Source organism: Pinus tabuliformis, chromosome 5_2 (assembly GCF_031772625.1).
Source record: "Pinus tabuliformis cultivar Carrire ecotype Pingquan chromosome 5_2, CPIR1, whole genome shotgun sequence".
In the NCBI taxonomy this organism is placed as follows: Eukaryota; Viridiplantae; Streptophyta; class Pinopsida; order Pinales; family Pinaceae; genus Pinus; species Pinus tabuliformis.
The window spans coordinates 23,765,718-23,779,219 of NC_142306.1; the positions used below are offsets into that span (position 1 = coordinate 23,765,718).

General features: G+C 45.3%; 2 pseudogenes; both read left to right on the plus strand.

Annotated features, from left to right (window-relative positions):
• The first annotated feature begins 10,095 nt into the window (after positions 1-10,095).
• On the plus strand, positions 10,096-11,317 carry LOC149157429 (25S ribosomal RNA; annotated as a pseudogene).
• LOC149157430 (25S ribosomal RNA) lies at positions 11,318-12,815 on the plus strand (annotated as a pseudogene).
• Positions 12,816-13,502: the final 687 nt, after the last annotated feature.

The following is a 13,502-nucleotide window of genomic DNA, read 5'->3' on the forward strand; positions in this document are numbered from 1 at the left end:
AAGCAATTTGTTAGTAGTTGTAGCCATCTAGTTGTGTGAGGGAGAAGTGTGTTTGCTTTGGAGTGAAGCTTCTTAGTCCTTACAATCTCCTAGGCTGAAAAGGAAATCAAGCAGGGTAACCTCAAACCACTTTAGCTTAGTAGCTAGCCCTACTGAGCATGAGAGGGATATATCTAAGTCTCTTATCAGTGATATGACTTTAAAGCAAATGGATTTTAGACTAGATATGAGTATTTATTTGTTTGTTTGTGAAAATTTGGGTTTTCAGGATTTGTTGAACTTAGGGTTTGGAGCCACAAGAAGGTCTAGGATATGGGAATGCAGGGTCAAACATAAGAAGGAGCTATATATCAGAATCCATGGTGTAATTTGAGTATTTGTTAGTGTATTATAGAGGAATAGTGTGGAAAAAACTAATAGCATAAATAAACATGATTTCATTAGCTTAGGAGGACAAAACACATAACTATGAAAACCAGATAACAGAGCCTGAAAAATAATAATTTTGAGTATTTTATCACAAGGAATTCATAGAAAGAAGAGATATTATGTAGATAAAAATGTTTAGACCATGAGAAAACAAAAATAATGAAGTACAAGCACCATGAAATCACTGGGCTAGAGTTCCTTCAAATAAGTTCCAACATGTCTCTGTATTAGCTAAGAGGATGATTTGTATCAGCCTATATCAAAAATGCTAAGTTGTGACCCGGGGTGGGCTTTGTGCATGTTCGTGCAACTTGTTTTCTGGGCTCTCCCTTGTCCTTTCGTTTTAGTCATGTGGGCACCTGTGTTAACTCATTCAGGCAGGTTGGTTGAGGGAATCCGTGTCAACTCGTTCGGGTGGGTCATTCAGGTGGGCCGTTTGAGGGTGTCTGTGTAAACTCATTCGAGCAGGTAGGGCGTCCGTGTAAACTCGTTCGGGCTGTTCGTTCGGGTAGTTCATTTGAGGGTGTTCGTGTAAACTCATTTGTGTGGGTCATTTGAGGGCATCCCTGTAAACTCATTCGGGAGGTTTGGGTGAGGGCATCTGTGTAAACGCGTTCGGGCGAATCAGGTGAGGGTGTCCGTGTAAACTCATTTGGGCAGATTGGGCGAGGGATTCCATGTAAACGCGTTCGGTCAGGTCGTTTAGAGTGAGGGCACACCTGGGCACATGAACCCATATCAAAAATTCTAAGTTGTGACCCAGGGTGGGCTTTGTGCATGTTCATGCAGTTCGTTTGCTCAGCTCTCCCTTGTCCCTTCGTTTTGGTCATGTGGGCGACCATGTAAACTTGTTCGGGCAGGTCGTTTGAAGGAATCCATGTCAACTCGTTCAGGTGGGTAATTCAAGTGGGTCATTTGAGGACATTCGTGTAAACTCATTCGGACGAGTCGGGTGAGGGCATCTGTGTAAACTCGTTAAGGCAGGTCGGGTGAGGGTGTCCATGTAAACTCGTTCGGGCGGGTCTGGAAAGGGTGTCCGTGTAAACTTGTTTGGTTGGGTTTTTTAGTGTGAGGGCGTGCCTGGGCACATGAGCCCATATCAAAAATGCTAAGTTGTAACCCCGGGTGGGCTTTGTGCATGTTCGTGCAACTTGTTTTCCCAGCTCTCCCTTGTCCCTTCATTTCGGTCGTATTAGCGCCCATGTAAACTAGTTCGAATGGGTTGTTTGAGGGTGTCTGTGTCAACTTGTTTGGGCGGGTCACCCAGGCGGGTCATTTGAGGGCGTCCATGTAAACTCATTCATGCAGGTCATTTGAGGGCGTCGATGTAAACACATTTGGGCAAGTCGTTTGAGGGCATTTTGTAGAGTCTCAAAGAAGGTATGTTTTGATTGTTATTTCAGTATCTTTTTCATTAGGATATATAAGCCTTTCTGCATTTTAAACTTGGATAATAACGAAACACATGAGGTTAATAGGCAAAACTGATAATTGTCGTTCTTACGTGCAGGAAGGAGGAAAAGCAGAAATTAGCCATCTCAAAGGGAAAGACGAAGAGGAGCTAACTGTTGTCCCTTTGAGGGGAACCGCAAACAGACCAGATCAAAATGGACCAACCCAGAAAAGGAAGCGGAGATACCAGTTCGGAGCAGAAAAGGAAAGAAGTGACTCAGGGTTAATGATTCTGCGATCGCTATTTTATCTATTTTTTGTATCTAGATATCTCCGTCATCATCCTTATATAAGAGATAGCATTGTTGGCTATAGGGGAGGTTCTGTTGTAATTCCTTTTTACCATATCAAGACTATGATCTTTATGTCCTGTTAAGACTCGCTTTGCTGTAAGTTTATTTCATGCATTAATACAGACTTGGTTACTCTTTTATCTTTGATCCTGGATCAATCTTAAGCGGTGTACCCCTAGAGGCTAAGGGCCCGGCCCTGGATGACACTTGCTCTTGTACAATTATGCGTGGTTTCTGTGTGTTTTGATTATAGGTGTAATCTGGTAGTCTGTTGTGTTTTATGAACGTTATATTGCACGCTCTGTTATGTTTAACTTGTTTAATGTTCCTGCAAATTGAAGTCTTATATTGACACTGCATTATGTTACCAATTCATTAAAGTGTTGATTAATCTCTACAGGATATTGTCACTCTAGTACATAGTTCATGGTGATTGTGTTTTAGCATTATGACAGTTATCTTGAGATACAATCGCATACGTTTATTTAGATCAATAACGGAAGTAGATTGAGCACGTTGTGTTTCTAGGGTTGTAATTCTTTTAAGACTGCAAGATTGATGTTTTGATTGGAGTGGTTAGATAGAATCGCAACTTGATGAACTTGGTTATTGCTTATTCTAGTTGCTGTTCCATTTAGTTGTTGTTCCATTTCTGAATTGTTGTTCCATTTCTAAATTGTTGTTCCATTTAGTTGTTGTTCCATTTCTGAATTGTTGTTCCATTTCAATTGCTGGTCTATTTCAAGATTGTTGATTTGTTGTTTCATTTACTTGCCATTTCTTAAGGACAGACTCAGGCTGTAGTGAGTGTCAGCTTCTGCTATTTGGCTCCCAGACCTCTGATCTGCTCCCATTAGTTATGAAAGGGATAGGTTATTGCCACCAAACCCTCGGCTGATGTGCTATTCTATTTCATCGTTATTTCCTTTACTTGTCATTTCATTTATATTCATCAAGGACGATCTTAGGCTGTAGTGAGCCCCAGCATCTGCTACCTAGCTCCCAGACCTCGGATTTGTTCTCATCAGTTATGAAAAGGATGGGTTATTACTACCGAACCTTTGACTGATGCAATGCTTGGTGTGATTTGGCCTTTTGAAGTAGTTAAGTTGTAGACATGCAGCCATTTACTTTTGTAGCCTTTAAGTAGCTGTACTACGAGCATTACTCTGACAAGTGCTAAGCCTCAGACTGAGACACTCTTTTGAAATAGCAAGACGTTCCCGGATTGACATTCTAATGTGAGGTAACTAGAGGTGAAAGAGACCCTTTTTATAGCTCTACACATTTGTGTAAACTAGTTCGGACGGGTCATTCAGGTGGGTTAGGTGAGGGTGTTCGTGTAAACTTGTTCGGGCGTGTCAGGCGAGGGCATCCATGTAAACTCATTCGGTCGGGTTGTTCAGTGTGAGGGAGTGCCTAGGCACACGAGCTTGTATAAAAAATGCTAAGTTGTGACCTACGGTGGGCTTTGCGCACATTCGTGCAGCTCATTTGCCTAACTCTCCCTTGTGCCTTCGTTTCGGTCATGTGGGAGCCCATGTAAACTCATTCGGGTGGGTCATTTGAGGGCATCTATGTCAACTCATTCCATTAGGTTGTTTGGGCGGGTCATTTGAGGGCATCTGTGTAAACTCATTCGGACAGGTCATTCGGGAGGGTCATTTGAGGGCGTCCATGTAAACTCGTTTGGGTGGGTCTGGCGAGGGCATCTATGTAAACTCGTTTGGGTGGGTCAGACGAAGGCGTCCGTGTAAACTTGTTCTGGCAGGTCAGGTGAGGGATTTTGTGTAAACTCATTCAGTCGAGGCATTTAGTGTGAGGGCACACCCAGGCACATGAGCTCATATCAAAAATACTAAGTTGTGACCCAGTTTGGGCTTTGTGCACATTTATGTAGCTCGTTTGCCCAGCTCTCCCTTGTCCCTTCATTTCGGTAGTGTCAGCGCCCATGTAAACTCGTTTGTGTGGGTCATTTGAGGGCGTCTGTGTCAACTCGTTTGGGCAGGTCGTTCGCACGAGTCATTTGAGGGAGTTCGTGTAAACTCTTTCAGGCAGGTCATTCGAGCAGTTCGGTTTAGGGAGTTCGTGTAAACTTGTTCAGGCGGGTCCAGCGAGGGTGTCCGTGTAAACTCATTCTGTTTGGTTGTTGTGTGAGGGCACGCCTAGGCACATGAGCCCATATAAAAAATGCTAAGTTGTGACCGAGGGTGGGCTTTGTGCACATTCATGTAGCTCGTTTTCTCAGCTCTCCCTTGTGCCTTCATTTTAGTCATGTTTGCACCCATGTAAACTCGTTCAGATAAGTCGTTTAAGGGCATTCATGTCAACTTGTTTGGGCGGGTTGTTTGAGGGCATCCGTGTAAAATCGTTTAGGTGGGTCATTCGGGTGGGTTTTTTGAGGGTGTCCATGTAAACTCGTTCGGGCGGGTCGGGCGAAGGCATAAATCTAAACTCGTTTGGGCAGGTCGGGTGAGGGCATCCGTGTAAAATCGTTTAGGCAGGTTGGGTGAGGGAATCCATGTAAACTCATTCGGTTAGCTCGTTCAGTGTGAGGACGCACTCGGACATACGAGCCTGTAAAAAAAATTCTAATTTGTGACCCAAATGGGCTTTGTGCATGTTCATGCAACTCGTTTTCCCAACTCTAATTTGTGCCTTCGTTTCGATCATGTGTGGGCATATATGTATACTCATCCTGGCTAGTCATTTGAGGCTGCCTATTTAAACTCATTCAAGAGGGTCGTTTGAGGGCGTTCGTGTAAACTCATTCGGGCGAGTTGTTTGCAGGTGGTCATGTAAACTCATTCGGGTGGTCATTTGAGGGCGCCCGTGTTAACTCATTCAGGCGGGTCATTTGAGGGCGCCAGTGTTAACTCGTTCAGGTGGGTTGATTGAGGGCACCCGTGTAAACTGGTTAGGGCGGGTCATTTGAGGGTGCCCATCTAAACTCATTTGGGTGGCTCGTTTGAGGGCGTTCATGTAAACTCGTTCGGGTGGGTCATTTGAGGGCACCCATGTAAACTTGTTTGGTTATGTCATTCAGTGTGGGTGCACCCGGGCATACAAGCCTATATCAAAATTGCTAAGTTGTCACCCTGGGTGGACTTTGTTCACGTTCATGTAGCTCGTTTGCCCGACTGTCCCTTGTGCCATCGTTTCAATCATGTGTGGCACCCATGTAAACTCGGTCAGGTTGGGTCGAGTCGTGTCATGTCGTGTGAAGGCACCGATGAAAACTCCTTCAGTTGGGTTGGGTCGGGTCGTGTGATGGCGCCCATGTAAACTCGTTCGGGCACGGTCTTGCTTTTCGTGTGAAAAGAGGGCTGGTAATTGAGATGTTTGTTTGGTTCTGCCTAAAGGATGGCCTTGGGTCATTTCTAGGGTGGTTGATTCTCATCTACTCTCCATCCCCACTCGGTAGAACATAGGCGTTAATGTTGGCCATGCTCGTCTTGGTCCCTCGGTCAGAATTTTGTGTGAAAGGTGGGTTGGTAATTGAGTTGTTTTTTAGGTTTGCCTGAAGAATGGCCTTGGGTAATTTGTAGGGTGGCCGATTTTAATCTTCTCTCCATCCCCACTCAGTAGCACATGAGTGGTAATGTTGGCCATGCTCATCCCGGGAGGCAAATGTGAACAATTCCCCTTATTCTCTCCAAGTTCTTGGAGTTGTATGGACTATTGTGGTGTGGCTCCTGGGCTTGTCCTAGTCCCTCTTGCCCATCCAAATGATACAAGTGATAGGTTTTCATTTCATGTGAGAGGTGGGTTGGTAATTGAGTTGTTTTTTCAGGTTTGCTAAAAGAATTGCCTTGGGTCATTTGTAGGGTGGCCGATTTTCATCTTCTCTCCATCCCCAATCAGTAGCACATGAGCGGTAATGTTGGCCATGCTCATCCCAGGAGGCATATGTGAAAAATTCCCCTTCTTCTCTCCACATTCTTGGAGTTGTATCGGTTGTTGTGGTGTGGCTCACGAGCTCGTCTTGGTCCCTCATGACCATCCAAATGATACAAGTGACAAGTTTTCTTTCTGTGTTAAAGGTGGGTTGGTAAATGAGTATTTTTTTTCAGGCTTGCCTGAATGATGGCCTTCGGTCATTTGTACGGTGGCCGATTTTCACCTTCTCTCCATCCCCACTCAGTAGCACATGAGAGGTAATGTTAGCCATGCTCGTCCTGAGAGGCATATGTGAAAAATTCCCCTTCTGCTCTCTAAGTTCTTGGAGTTGTATGGGTTCTTGTGGTGTGGCTCCCTAGCTCATCTTGGTCCCCTTGTGCCCGTCCAAAAGATACAAGTGATAGGTTTTCTTTTTGTGTAAAGTCTGGGTTGGTAATTGAGTTGTTTTTTCGGGTTTTCCTAAAGAATGGACTTGGGTCATTTTTAGGGTGGCCAACTTTCATCTTCTCTCCATCCCCACTCGGTAGCACATGAGAGGTAATGTTGGCCATGCTCGTCCCGGGAGGCATATCTGAACAATTCCCCTTTTCCTCTCCAATTTCTTGGAGTTGTATGGGTTGTTGTGGTGTGGCTCTTGGGCTCATCTTAGTCCCTCGTGCCCATCCAAATGATACAAGTCATAGGCTTTCTTTTCATTTGAAGGGTGGGTTGCTAATTGAGTTGATTTTTAAGGTTTGCCTGAAGGATGGCCTTGGGTCATTTGTACAGTGGCCGATTTTCATCCTGTCGCCATCCCCACTCGGTAGCACATGTGTGGTAATGTTAGCCATGCTCATCTCAGGAGGAATGTGTGAAAAATTCCCCTTCTACTCTCCAAATTCTTGGAGTTGTATGGGTTGTTGTGGTGTGGCTCTCGAGCTTGTCCTGGTCCCCTGTGCCCATCCAAACGATACAAGTGATAGGTTTTCTTTTCAATTGAAGGGTGGGTTGGTAATTGAGTTGTTTTTTTTGGTTTGACTGAAGAATGGCCTTGGGTAATTTATAGGGTGGTCGATTTTCATCTTCTCTCCATCCCCACTCAGTAGCACATGAACGGTAATTTTGGTCATCCTCGTCATGGGAGGTATATGTCAAAAATTCCCCTTTTTCTCTGCAAGTGCTTGTAGTCATATGGGTTGTTGTGGTGTGGCTACTAGGCTCGTCTTGGTCCCTCGTGGCCATTCAAATGATACAAGTGACAAGTTTAATTTACATGTGAAAGGTGGGATGGTAATTGAGTTGTTTTTTGGGCTTTCTTGAAGAATGGCCTTGCTCATTTGTAGGGTGGCCGATTTTCATGTTCTCTCCATCCCCACTCGGTAGCACATGAGCGGTAATGCTAGCCATGCTCATTCGGGGATGCATATGTGAAAAATTCCCCTTCTTCTCTCCAAGTTCTTGGAGTTATATCGGCTATTGTGGTGTGGCTCTCGGGCTCATCTTGGTCACTTGTGCCCATCCAAATGGTACAAGTGATAGGTTTTCTTTTTGTGTGAAATGTGGGTTGGTAATTGAGTTGTTATTTTGGGTTTTCCTAAAGAATGGCCTTGGGTCATTTGTACGGTGGCCAATTTTCACCTTCTCTCCATCCCCACTCGATAGCACATGAGAAGTAATGTTGGCCATGCTCATCTCAGGAGGCATATTTGAACAATTCCCCTTTTGCTGTGCACATTCTTGGAGTCGTATGGGCTGTTGCGGTGTGGCTCCCAGGCTCCTCTTGGTACCTCGTGCCCGTCCATGATACAAGTGACAAGTTTCCTTTCTGTGTTAAAGGTGGGTTAGTAAATAAGGTTTTTTTTAGGCTTGCCTCAACAATGGCCTTGGGTCATTTGTAGGGTGGCCAATTTTCATCTTCTCTCCATCCCCACTCAGTAGCACATGAGCGGTAATGTTGGCCAAGCTCGTCCCGGGAGGCATATGTGAACAATTCCCCTTTTTCTCTCTAAGTTCTTGGATTTGTATGGTTTTTGTGGTGTGGCTCCCTAGCTTGTCCTGTTCCCTTCGTGCCCATTCAAATGATACAAGTGAAAGGTTTTCTTTTCATGTGAAAGATGGGTTGCTAATTGAGTTGTTTTTTTGGGTTTTCCTAAAGAATGACCTTGGGTCATTTGTATGGTGGCTGATTCTCATCTTCTCTCCATCCCCACTCAGTAGCACATGAGCAGTAATTTTGGCCATGCTCATCCTGAGAGGCATATGTGAACAATTCCCCTTTTCCTCTCCAAGTTCTTGGAGTTGTATGGGTTGTTGTGGTGTGGCTCCCGGGCTCGTCCTGGTCCCTCGTGCCCATCCAAATGAAACAAGTGATAGGTTTTCTTTTCGTGTGAAAGGTGAGTTGGTAATTGAGTTGTTTTTTCAGGTTTTCCTGAGGGATGGCCTTGGGTAATTTGTAGGGTGGCCGATTTTCATCTTCTCTCCATCCCCGCTTAGTAGCACATGAGCAGTAATGTTGGCCATGCTCATCCCGGGAGGCATATGTGAACAATTCCCCTTCTTCTCTCCAAGTTATTGGAGTGGTATGGGCTATTGTGGTGTGGCTCCCAGGCTCGTCCTGGTCTGTCGTGCCCATCCAAATGATACAAGTGATAGGTTTTCTTTTCATGTGAAAAGTGGGTTAGTAATTGAGTTGTTTTTTTCTGGGTTTGCCTGAAGAATGGCCTTGGGTCATTTTTAGGGTGGCCAATTTTCATCTTCTCTCCATCCCCACTTGGTAGCACATGAGCGGTAATGTTGGCCGTGGTTGTCCCAAGAGGCATATGTGAACAATTCCCCTTCTGCTCTCGGAGTTTGTGGAGTTGTATGGGTTGTTGTGATGTGGCTCTTGGGCTCATCTTTGTCCCTCGTGCCCATTCAAATGATACAAGTGACAAGTTTTCTTTCCATGTGAAAGGTGGGTTGGTAGTTGAGTTGTTTTTTCAGGCTTGCGTGAAAGATGGCCTTGGGGACTCATTTGTAGGGTGTCCGATTTTCATCTTCTCTCCATCCCCACTCGATAGCACATGAGCGGTATTGTTGGTCATGCTCATCCCGGGAGGCATATGTGAACAATTCCCCTTCTGCTCTCCAAGTTCTTGGAGTTGTATGGGTTGTTATGGTGTGGCTCCCTGGCTTGTCTTTGTCCCCTCGTGCCCATCCAAATGATACAAATGACAGGTTTTATTTTCGTGTGAAAGCTGGGTTGGTAATTGAGTTGTCTTTTCGAGTTTTCCTAAATGATGGCCTTAGGTTGTTTGTAGGGTGGCCGATTTTCATATTCTCTTCATCCCCACTCAGTAGCACATGAGTAGTAATGTTGGCCATGCTCATCCCAGGAGGCATAATTGAACAATTACCCTTCTACTCTCTATGTTCTTGGAGTTGTATGGGTCATTGTGGTGTGGCTCCCTGGCTCGTCATGGTCCCCTTGTGCCCATCCCAATGATACAAGTGATATGTTTTCTTTTCGTGTGAAAGGTGGGTTGGTAATTGAGTTGATTTTTTGAGTTTGCTGGAATGATGGCCTTGGGTCATTTTTACGGTGGTCGATTTTCATATTCTCTCCATCCCCGCTCGGTATCACATGAGCAGTAATGTTGGCCATGCTCATCCCGTGAGGCATATGTGAACAATTCCCCATCTACTCTCTAAGTTCCTGGAATTGTATGGGTTGTTGTGGTGTGGCTTCCTGGCTCATCCTGGTCCCTCGTGCCTATCCAAATGAGAGTTAAAGAGTTCTTGGAATTTCCGGGAGGGAAGTGGATGGAGGCTGTTGATGCATCTCGGTCAGATGTGGAACAAATCAGGCTGGTTTGCCACTCGACTTGAGGTGCAAACCAACACGGGCTGTTGCATCATCATAAGTGTGGGTGGATTACTACCTATCGGTTTGCCATTGCGGTGGTCGAGGAATGAAGTGTGCGCCCTTGTGGCGGGCCATGTGCACCTGCGCACTCATGGTGTTGGTTGGTGGGCTTTCCATTCGACCCGTCTTGAAACACAAAGCAAGGAGTCTAACATGTGTGCGAGTCGGCGGGTTTGAAAACCTACAAGGCGCAAGGAAGTAGACAGGAGAGATCCCCTCTCTCAGGGTGCATCATCGACCGACCTTGAGCTTATGTGAAGGGTTCGAGTGCGAGCACACCTGTTGGGACCCGAAATATGGTGAACTATGCTTGAGCAGGGCGAAGCTAGAGGAAACTCCAGTGGAGGCTCGTAGCGATACTAACGTGCAAATTGTTCATCTGACTTGGGTATAGGGGTGAAAGACTAATCGAACCATCTAGTAGCTAGTTTCCTCTGAAGTTTCCCTCAGGATATCTGGAGCTCACACGTGAGTTTTATCAAGTAAAGTAAATGATTAGAGGCATTGGGGGTCTAACGCCCTCAAACTATTCTCAAACTTTAAATAGGTAATAGGGTGTGGCTGCTCCACTGAGTGGCATCATGGAATCAAGAGATCCGAGTGTGCCATTTTTGGTAAGCAGAACAAACAATGTGGGATGAACCAAAAGTCGAGTTACGGTTCAAAATTGCACGCTAACCTAGATCCCACAAAGGGTGTTAGTTGATTAAGATAGCAGGACGGTAGTCATGGAAGTCGAAATCTGCTAAGGATTGTGTAAAAACTCACCTGTCGAATCAACTAGCCCTGAAAATGGATGGCTCTGAAGTGTGCAACCTATACTCACCTGTCAAAGAAATTTCCTAGCTCCAATGAGTAGGAGGACATGGGAGTCATTGAGAAACCTCGAGCATGAGCTTGGGTGGATCAACCCTCGGTGTAGATCTTGGTGGTAGTAGCAAATATTTAAATGAGAACTTTGAAGACTGAAGTGGGGAAAGGTTCCATGTGAACAACACTTGGACATGGGCTAGTCAATCCTAAGAGATGGGGAAGCCTTGTATCAAGGGTGCACTCTGCACTAGCATCGAAAGGGAATCAGGTTATATTCACGAACCGGGACATGGTGGCAAGTGGCAATGTTAGGAAATCTGGAGACGTCATCGGGGGCCAAGGGAAGAGTTATCTTTTCTTTTTAACAGCTTTCCCACCCTGGAATCAATTCACCCAGAGATAGGGTCTAGCAGCTGGAAGTGCACCGCACGTCTTGCAGTGTCTGGTGTACCCTTAGTGGCCATTGAAAATCTGGAGGACTGAGTACTATTGATGCCTAGTCATACTCATAATTGTATCAAGTATCCAAGGTGAACAACCTCTGGTCAATAGAACAATGTAGGTAATGGAAGTCAGAAAAACGGATCCATAACTTTAGGAAAAGGATTGGTTCTTAGGGTTGGGCCTAGGGCTCTGTGCCCTCAACTCATGGGCTATCAGTAGTCTACCCGAGTTGCTCCCATAGTGAGGGCGGGCAATCGCATGTCGATAGGGCTATGGGGCTTTTCCCTAGGTGTCGAACAATCGACTCAAAACTGGTACGGAAAAGGGGAATCTGACTATTTAATTAAAAAAAACCATTCTGATGGTCCCCGCGGATGCTGACACAATGTGATTTCTACCCAGTGCTTTGAATGTCAAAGTGAAGAAATTCAACCAAGCGCGGGTAAATGATGGGAGTAAATATGAATCTCTTAAGGTAGCCAACTGCCTCATCATCTAATTAGTGATGTGCATGAATGGATTAACGAGATTCCCACTATCCCTATCTACTATCTAGTGAAATCTCAGCCAAGGGAACGGGCTTGGTAGAATCAGCAGGGAAAGAAGACCCTATTGAGCTCGACTCTAGTCCGACTTTGTGAAATGACTTGAGAGGTCTAGAATAAGTGGGAGCCATTTTTGGTGCAAGTGAAATACCACTACTTTTAACGTTATTTTACTTATTCCATGGGGCAGAGATGGGGCAGTGCCCCTGTTTTTGGCCTTAAGGCACATTTCGGTGGGTCAATCTAGGTGGAAGAAATTGTCAGGTGGGGAGTTTGGCTAGGGTAGCACATCTATTAAAAGATAACACAGGTGTACTAAGATGAGCTCAACAAGAACATAAATCTTGTGTGGAACAAAAGGGTAAAAGGTCATTTGATTTTGATTTTCAGTATGAATACAAACCGTGAAAGCATGGCCTATCGATCCTTTAAATTTTCAAAATTTGAAGCTAGAGGTGTCAGAAAAGTTACCACAGGGATAACTAGCTTGTGGCAGCCAAGCATTCATTAGTGATGTTTCTTTTTGATCCTTCGATGTTGGCTCTTCCTATCATTATGAAGCATAATTCACCAAGTGTTGGAATGTTCACCCAACAATAGGAAACATGAGCTGGGTCTAGACCACTGTGAGACAACTTAGTTTTCCCTATTGATGGACCACACCATAATAGTAATTCAACTTAGTATGAGAGGAACCATTGATTCACACAATTGGTCATCACGCTTGGTTGAAAAGCCAGTGGTGCAAAGCTACCATGTGCCAGATTATGACTAAACGCCTCTAAGTCAGAATCCACGCTAGAAGCGGTGGATGTGACTCTTCGATCATATCTCGACCCATAGTAGGGGTGTCACTTTGTCACCCCCAGGGGCCCGTGTCATTTGCAAACCATGACCATGAAGCATCTCAGTCGGGGCAGCTTTGAAGTTAAATTCCAAACAGTCATTGAGAAGAATCCTTTGCAGATGACTTAAATATGCGACGGAGTATTGTAAGTGGTAGAGTGGCCTTGCTACCATGATCCACTGAGATTCAGCCCTTGGTCACCTCGATTCGGAGCTTTCGCTCTTGACACAAACAAATCTGGGCAACCCTCCCGTTCTTGTGCCTTTGCCTCTTCCTTTAGATGACAATTTTTTATTTCTTGGGGGCAAGAAATTTGGGGTTTCCACGCTGGCACAGAAGACTAGGAAAATTGGGGTTTCCATGTTGTGCTCTAGCGCCCAAAATTTTTGGGTTTCCATGTCGCGCAGTGGTGCCCAAAATTTGGGGTTTCCATGTTGCGATGAAAAAGGCACCCAAGCATGGGAAAAGTTTGGGTTTCCATGCCACACCCCAGTGCCTAAAATTTTGGGCTTCTGCCCAGCACAAAAAAATTTGGGGTTTACACCCAGCACCTAAAATTTGGGGTTTCCTTGTCACACCCAAAATTTGGATTTTCCACCCAGTGCATAAAATTTGGGGCTACCACTCAGTACAAAAAAATTTTGGGTTTCTGTATCGTGCCCAAAATTTGGGGTTTCCACCTAGGGCCTAAAATTTGGGGCTTTCGCCCGGCACAAAAAATTTGGGGTTTCCATGTCGCACCCAAAATTTTGGGTTTCCAAGTCATGCCCTAGCACCCAAACCTGGGGAAACTTTGGGTTTCCATGTCACGCCATGACTGAAACTAGTAGTGCCCAAGCCTGAGGAAACTTGGGGTTTCCATGTCGTGCCCTCGCGCCCAAGCCTGGGAAACTTGG